This window comes from Diachasmimorpha longicaudata, chromosome 4 (genome assembly GCF_034640455.1).
Source record: "Diachasmimorpha longicaudata isolate KC_UGA_2023 chromosome 4, iyDiaLong2, whole genome shotgun sequence".
NCBI lineage: Eukaryota > Metazoa > Arthropoda > Insecta > Hymenoptera > Braconidae > Diachasmimorpha > Diachasmimorpha longicaudata.
The window spans coordinates 691,955-700,999 of NC_087228.1; positions in this window are offsets into that span (position 1 = coordinate 691,955).

A 9,045-nucleotide genomic window follows, 5' to 3' on the forward strand; every position below is an offset into this window, starting at 1 on the left:
CCAACTTATACTTTGGAAAGTCTTAGTTTGGAATTGCAAAAAATCTCAAGATTTTTGCACCTTTTAACTTGAGACTTGTAGAAGTCTCGAACAAAGTCTTTCTATTGTCTCAAGTTGAGACTTCAATATCTTAATTGACAATATTCAAAAGACTCGATTCACATTTCTCAGAACTTGACTTTCTTTAACTTGAAAATCTTCATTGTAATTTGGATATAATCAATGAAATGTCATTACAAATTCACTTTTCCATTTGTTTATTTCCAGTCCCAGCCTTTTTATTAATTTGACTTGGCTCATGGCTCTTTCGAATTGTCATCATAAACGTATTCGTCTCTCATAATTTCCCCAAAATTTGTCATCTCTCTTTGTTTAATAATGTCGTCAAGTTGCGAAGTCTATTTCCAATCAGACTTTAGCTCCTCCCCTCGATGTCGATGTCTGCCCACGCACAATAAGTCGTCGTTGGCCGTGTAGCAACTCAATCCAAGCCAATGGCTTTCCAATAAATCTCTGGTTAGTGGTATAAATCAAGGATGCCTCCAGCAGCGCGTGATACTACGCCAGAAGGGCCCCCGCGTGATACAGCGACTTCTTGTCGCGAGTGTATTCGAGTACGAAGGGGATGGGCAGGGGAAGAGGAAGAAGAATAAGAGGACCCTTCGATTTTACCTCCCGCTAAACAAGAGACAAAACACGAGTCCCACTTATAACACAGCGTGTACGCACTTCGGGATACAGTTACTTCTGGCAATGTGTCATCCTCACGAATTTCGCTTGGCGAATTGCCTCCAGTTGCTCGAATATATTAATCAATCTAGCTACCAATTTTTGGAAAATATTTTCGCCTTTTACTCTGCCGTGAAATACGAGCATTAACTTATTGATTGCTGCATTTTGATGTGATCAGTGTAGGTTGAAATTATCACATATAATACCACAAGTGCTTCAAAATTATCGAATATTTCCCGATAGATTCGTTGCAAACAAATGCAAACAAATTTTCAGGCAAAAAATCACTCGTGCTTCGCACTCGTGATTTTTTAGCCTGAAAAACTTGACGACTTCATTTGTATGCAGGGAACCTAGAGGGAAATATTCTATAATTTTGAAGCTCGAGTGGTATTCAGGTGTCGTTTGTTTATCAAAATTATCAAAAAATTATCGCATGTAATACCACAAGAGCTCCGAAATTATCGGATATTTCCCGATAGGTTCGTTGCACACAAATGAACGTGTCAAGTTTTCCAGTTTAAAAATCACGAGCGCGAAGCGCGAGTGATTAATATTCAAACTCGCGAATATTCAAATTCGCGAATATTCAAACTCGTGATTAATATTCAAACAAATGAACGTGTCAAGTTTTCCAGTTTAAAAATCACTCGCGCTTCGCGCTCGTGATTTTTAAACTGGAAAACTTGACGAGCTTATTTGTGAAATTTCCAAGAATTTCCGCTGAAATACCGTGTTGACTATATAAAATAACGTCGAATGGTGCAATCCTATTGGCCACGATTTGGATGGGAAAAATAATCTGAAATATTCTTCAAAGACATTATTGCTCAAGTTCCGTTCATGATATTTTTCAAGTTTCTTGAGTCGAATTGATAAATCGTCTTTTCACCCGAAATTTAATCAAGTTTGTACAGTCTAATTCACCTCTTCCTTGAAAAGTAATAAAAATGGGAAGAATTATCTACTAATTATACAGTCAGCAATTGAAAATACCGTCAAATTATTTACTGAAAGTCAATTCTTGCGTTTTTACTTAGCAGATGTGACGAAAACGAGTTCTGGTATAAAACTCAAGATTCAGAATTTCTACGCGTCATCCACGATTCACCAGGTAGAGGTGAAGTTTGCTCGTAGCCCTTGCGCTAAAAAAAGGCGAAAAAATAGGGCAAACATGTGAGGAGGTTTTTGCGCTCATGAGTTCATGAGTAGGAAATTCCCAGATCTAATGATTTTATTTCTGACTACTTTTCACCGATGCTAATGATTTTATTACAAACAAATTTTAACTGGTCTTAATTTCTCAATTTTTTTGTCCTCAAATTTTTGGCATTTCTCTCGCTGTCCCTCTCTATCATAAGGAAAATAATATTTCAAAATCTCTCGATGACCCGTGCGTTTACATGACGATTATTCTTTTATTTAATTTTACGTTCGTTTGTGTAAATTGTAGTTACAAATTAATGTAAATTTATTAAATAAATTAAAACAACACTCTCATAATCACCCCCTGAGACGACCGTTAACTTGCAATATGCCGAGAAGTGGATGGAAAATTTGGAAAAAAAATCCTAACAATAGAAAAAGCAATCATTTATATGGAACTTCCATTTGATAAATTATTCCTCGATACGATAGCCTGAAAAATGGAGAAAAACACTGGAAACCCCAAAACAACATGAATCATTGTTTTTAGGTAGACACTGGAGTGTAGTTTGCGAGAATATTCGAATATTGGTTTGATCGATGTATCTGTGAACGCCACCAAAGTCGAGCGCTGAGGGGGTTATAAAATATATTGTGAAAAGGACGAGAGCGGACCCTCGGTAGTGTATTTGGTCTTAGAAAAGACAGTAGTGAGAGATGAACGAGAAAAAAAATGTGGAGAACAACCGAAATGATCCTCTCTCTCTCTGCTCTCGATGTTATTTACGACTCCTGATTTATCGGATGAAAGGAAGCGGCAGCTTAGTCGCGCGTTCGATCTCCCTGTCGACGATATAAGCTCTTCTTTTCTTTTTTCATCCACTTCCCCCAAATCTTTTCCGAGTGTCCTCTTTGACAGAGGTTTAGCAGATATACAGAAAGGATACTTGAGGGACCACCGCCAACAATGAAACAATAAAAGAATGAGGAATTGAATGCCTTTCAATCAGGGGAATCGAGATCTCGATATAAATTGGAAATAAAAATCTAAAGACGGAGGTCCCCCTTTGACGGAGGTTAAGGTTATTAAAATTATTTTAAAACCACAAAAAGTGATATACGATAAGAAAATACATGTGTAAAAATGGATGGAAAAAGATATAGTCGAGGTGAGACGGATGAATGATGGAAGTAAGGAGGAGTTCGAAACGCTCGTAAAGATTTGTGTTTGTGGGCAGCCGACGTGGCCCTTTGCGAAACCACTGGGATAACCTTGAGGATTGCCTGCAGGGCTTTCTCACTTACCAGCAAGGTGTGTTCTTAAAGGATGTTCATCGGTGAATTTAATTTGTATGTCATTTAATGACAAAATAACAGATTTTTTCACATAATTTATGTGTTTTGTTGTTATTTTCTCCAGTGGATGAAGCCGTTGGAAAGAACTTGAAACAAATATAAAACTTTTTCAAGTGAAGAATGATATGGTGGCGCGATAAAGTTTGTAATTACCAGGTGAGAGTAAAATGTCCTATGAATTTTAGAAATTAATATTAAAGTCAAATTGAATGTTGTTCAAGAGGACGGTAGCCAACACAGATAGAATGAGAAGATTATAAATTATTTTTTATGTATGAAAATGGTTCGAACATGTGAGCAATAAACCAACGCTTCTAACCACATATTTAATTCTTTATTGACCTAGTTGCCGATTCCCTTGATGTCCTTTCAATTTATTATTGATGGTCACTTTCTCTCTTATTCTCTTCATTTCGTCTCCGAATAGCTTGAGAGAGAACTAGACAAAAATTGTTATATTAGAATATTAGAAATCTAAAACAAAATTGATTAGGGCGAAAAATCGAAATATCATACGATGAATTTTTAAAGGGTCTACTGTTAATAATTTTCGAAAAAACAATCAGAAAATTCCATTATTTTTCATGTCACATTCAGTTATAAGTAGATCACTGAGAGAAAAATATATTTTTGCCAATCATATTTGGTTCGACGAACAACTGTCGAAAATATATCCATGGGAAAATCCGCATTGAATTCTTTGCAGAAGAATATTTAATTGGCAGCATGATGTTTATCTCTGAGTGATGGATTTGACCAGAATTTGAGAATAAATTGCCAAAAAGCCAGACCATTTCAATATGTTTAACTTACCCTGAAGCCATTTTCGTAAGGAATTCTCACACTTGATTTCATAATCAGACTGAATATTCTCATTCTGAAACGATCTGGGTACTAGAAGTGTGGTATATATTAAAAGGGGTCTACCACGTGAAATTCTAATTCAATTAACCCCCCTGGCCATAATCGCGAAGTTACATAATTACTGTATGTCTCTTCGGGGTACGCGAGCCCGTGCACTCCAGCTTTTATCATTTTCCAGGATACGTGAAAATCGTGAACGGAAAGTTAATTATTTTGAAAGGACCCAGCGAGCAACCCTATCTTCCCCCTCGCTCACCCCCTCATTCTTTATCATAAATTAATTCTTTTTGGTTTGGTTTTTCCCCAGTGGCTCTTATTTTCCATTATTTCACTACTCATCTGGAAATTTTCTCGAGTGGGTTTATAACCGGAATTCGTAATTTGATCCTCGTCATCGATCCTCGACGTTAAACGCTCCAATTTTATACTCTTCTGGCTGTTGAATACTCAAGTTATGTCTCGTCTTCTGTTCCGTGGCTTATCAGAGGATAATATTATCTGGAAGTCCATTAAGACGATTATTCCTGGATTTCAGCTGTACTAGAATCGACTCCATTCTCAAATAATGACGAGCTGAATTCGCAAGAGATGTTTCTTGTAATTAATGAGAATTTTCGTGCCTGCTCGTGATTGAATGCGAAAAATCATAATTGCGACATTAATTCTTCTTTTAATGTATGACTACGTCGATGGTTTCAATATGATTGATCAAAAGGAACGATGCAGTAGCGCTTATAGTCCATTATAGTTCTGGCACGATTCGGATTTTCGATTTGGTCCCGCAGTCTGACGGTCGTTTCCGGAAATATTTTGTCTCGCGAGTGCGGGAAAAATAAATAAAATAATTTAGGAAAACAAATAGTTGACTGTCATAAAGGAAGTATAATCAAAAATATCAACAAATGTATTGAGGTAAAGCCTAATTGTTTAAATGTTTCGTAATTAAAGTCCACTCATCCATTCGAAATTGATTATTATAAAATTCTCCAAATCCATAAATTTTCACAAAACATTGAATTTAACGCACGATACATCTTCGTTAACTGCGATAGGGGGAATAAAAGAAAATGAAAGACATTTCCGCGTGTAGAATTTTATTTTCCCACTTTTGCAAGAAGAAAAGGAAAAAAAAATACGTCGTAGAGAGAAAAACAAAAGCTTACGATCGAGCAGTTCTCGGGAAGCGATAAAAGTAAGTGGTATAGATTTTCAGTGAATTGCGTAGGAGGATGCCCAGTTGACCATTGGTATATATAGGTATACAGAGCGGCAGGAGCGAGGAGACGGGGGTTGGAAGGGCGGCCGTTGAGAGCGGTGCGTTCAATTAACGGTGGTTTCACCCTCTCTGCGTCCAGCGCTGGAAGGTCTTCCCCCTGAGGAGGGGTAGTTAATGCTAGAGCCATACCTACATACATATAGAGGCATACCTACTTACTACCGACCGGTACTTTCTTTTTATGGCCGTAGCAGTGCTCCACAACAGTTTCCCGCTAATTGGTATCGAACTATTATTCTCGTTCATCAACGTAGCCGATGAAACAACATTCGACGAACCTTGCTAGTGTACAAGTGGGAATCAAACAATCTGACGTTAAATCTTTACAGCTTCTCTTCAGTATATTACAATTTTTGTCGAACGGTCTTCTTGAAGAAAAATCTTATTTTCATGATTGTTTCGTACCGAAAATATTACAAAATGTTTTGAATGCTGTTGAATGTCTCGCGTGTTAAATATTAATCTTAGTTATTCCCCGCTAAACAATAATATTCTTTAAACTACATTTCGGTTGTAACACATGGGTCAATCCCCAATTTTCAAGACTCCCAAACCTCGGTTTTTCATCCTTGCCACATTCTTCCTTAAACAAACTTTCAAAGACTTTCCTCTAACCTCAATAAACTTCATTGTGAAACGGAAAAACGTGCCACTCCTTAAAACTTTTCGACCTTCACGCAAATAATCCGGATAAGGGCTCCTCATAAATTAAATCTCTTCTTGTCGAACCCCGGTTTATGATTCTTGCAACGTCCACGCGTATCCACTCCATCTGAGGTTTGTTACCTGAGCGCGACATCACCCAAAGTCTTCCCAATATACCTATAATACCTCCCAATCTTGGGGGCAATGAGAAGTTCAAAATCAACCAATGAGAATATGACTCTTCGGTCGTTTTGAACCCAACAAATTGTATCCCCACTGCAAAAATAAAAATTCATCAGCCTTTTCCAAAGAAAGAAAACTGGCCAGTTTTAGTTCTCGTTCAATTCTTGAACAAGTCATAACCTCCCTTACTCTTCACATAGAGGCATTCAACAGTAATTTTAATAATCTCATAGTGAAACTTCAATATTATCTTTTTAGTGAGAAATCAATAAAATACAAAAGAAACACTGTATCAAACTAAATATTCGTTTAAAATAAATGTATCAAAATTAACAAGCAAAACAAAGTCGTTAAATATCTCGAGTGAATTTAAATACTAGCTCGAGAAGTCTCAACTATTGAAGAATAGACGAGACAATGATTGTGAATTTCAAAGTATGCAACACCAATTTCCAGAAGAGGAGTCATGAGAAGCCGTACAGAAAATTATTGATATTGCTCGAGCTCCTATATCATTGTCGCAGAGATATAGACGTCGCCCCCTCGCCCTTATATTCTTCTTTCGTTATAACTCTCTCCGACTCCCTTCTTCAAAGCTCTCTCCTTTTTTTCTCCAAGGAGAACACATACGCTCCCTATATACATATATATATCCAGAAAGGAGAAGCAAACCTATAGGTTGGCGGAGCACACGGGTGCTGACGTGTCTGATATATTCTCGCAATATTTCTCGATCATCGCGTGCCGCGGAGATTTATATTTCGTAGAAGATAGTGATAAGAGGGGTCTCAGCCACCTGATCGCGAGTTATTGTACTGACACTGGACGCAATGTACTTCTCCTCGGGTTCATAATGTTTAGGTCTGAGAATTGTCGGTGATTTTCCTCTCTCTCCCTCTCTCTCGTGGAGAATCGTTTTTATTTATTTATCGGCGGTCTTGCAATGAATGTTCCAAGTTAATGGTAGTCCTTATTCTCGGGTCAATCTATATATAAATGGGGACAAACGTTACGATCGGTGGACGATAGTAGCAGGACAGTTTAACTGTTCGGAAACTCTCTGGCTATCCAATTAACCGAAGATCCTAAGGTCAGGAGGGGTTCGACTAATATCGCTGACCACATATTTAACACTACATAAATTGTAGTGGCTCATTGGGCGGTCATAAAATTACGCGATCAATAAAGAAGTCGTCTCTGCACGCGGAATGAAAAATCTGGGAAATTTTAGAGTGGAATTTAGGTAAAAAATGCCACCTTTAGACATGCCTTTTTTTTCAAAGATTATTCAATAATAAAAACGATTATCAATGAAGGGCAAATCAATCGTAGAAGGCCATCACCTGATGTCATCTGGCTCAAAGGCGGTCGGGACATATTAAATCATTTCGATGAAAATGATAAATTGTTAGGGCGCCAATTAATTTAATGAGAACAAGATTTTCCCGACACTCTCAGGTAGTGGAGATTGGAAGGCTCAAAGAGAGGTTAAGGCAATTGAGAGAGAAAGAATAAAGATAGGCATTATAATAAATAACCACTGACTGTTAATGTCGACTATTGACTGTATTTCTATTTTACCAAGACTCCTCGGGAATCGACTTATTTTATGAAATTGAACAATTGCTAACCTCTCATTACTATAAACAATACATACGCAACATGCGTCGGCTTTTTTCTAGTAAATAAAAAATTAAATAAACTCTATAGAAATTCCAACCATTCATTTATTTCCCATAAACCTGACTCTTCAATGTCATTTTTTCGAACCGTTTCCAATCTCCTCAAACAATCACAAGCACTCTGAAATTTTTATTTCAACAATATTTAACACCTTTCGAACGACTCTTCAACTCCCCAGATTTGATAATACTCTTTTGCCCCAAACAAACATCCGGAATCAACACGTCTAGCTGTACTATATCACTGGCCATTTCCAGGGCCTAAGTCAACATCTCCAGAAACCCTGGAATCTTCTCAATGGGACACTTGTCTTACCGAACCACTGATTAAACACGAATATCACCTCATACCTGCTGTACTAATTTCGAAGAGAACTCTTCATTATCAAGTACAGTACATCATTGTAAATTTATTCCTGATATCTTATCACCGAACTATCAGTTCCCAGTGAAGTCCATCGCACCCAAGATTTTTTTGATTATTTTCACAGAAGTTAATGACGTGTGGGTAATCGGTTTACGTCATTGTGAAATTGGTGATAGACACTGGGGGAATTGGAAGGGGGTCAATGGCTTTGGATGCCTTGAAACCACAATTGTATGTGTCATTGCACGCCTCTGGCAGCATTGCAAACGCCAGTATTCCATACAAATACATGAGCCACACACCCTAGTCATATAAATACACGTCGATGCACCAGGTAAATGTCCACTCATCGATAAACGCCATTGCGTTTTACCAAACTCATAAACCAACATTTACATTTAATTGGCCCGTCTGTAGCCCCTGTTCACGGTGACTAATTGGCGTGTCTCTATGGACGGTATCTGTATAAAGAGTGTGTTTTCAAAGGCTCCTGTATTTTTGATTGACAAATATGTTGAGGTCAAAATTATAATCGGGAGTAAAACGAAACCTTTCTGTGACAGCTGTAGAGTATTCCACACCCCGAATGTGATATGGGTGTGGAATATGTGGATGGGCATTGTGCATCAAGGGCGAAAAATCATGTTTTCCCAACTGAGGTTCACATGCTGATTTTCAACATGCCTGCGATGGGGAACTTTGCGTTTTGCTGTCTGAAGAACGGCTAGAAAATGAATACTTTACGCCCTAGGGTGCATAGTCTTGATTGAAGGATATTGTTGCAGCAAAGGAAG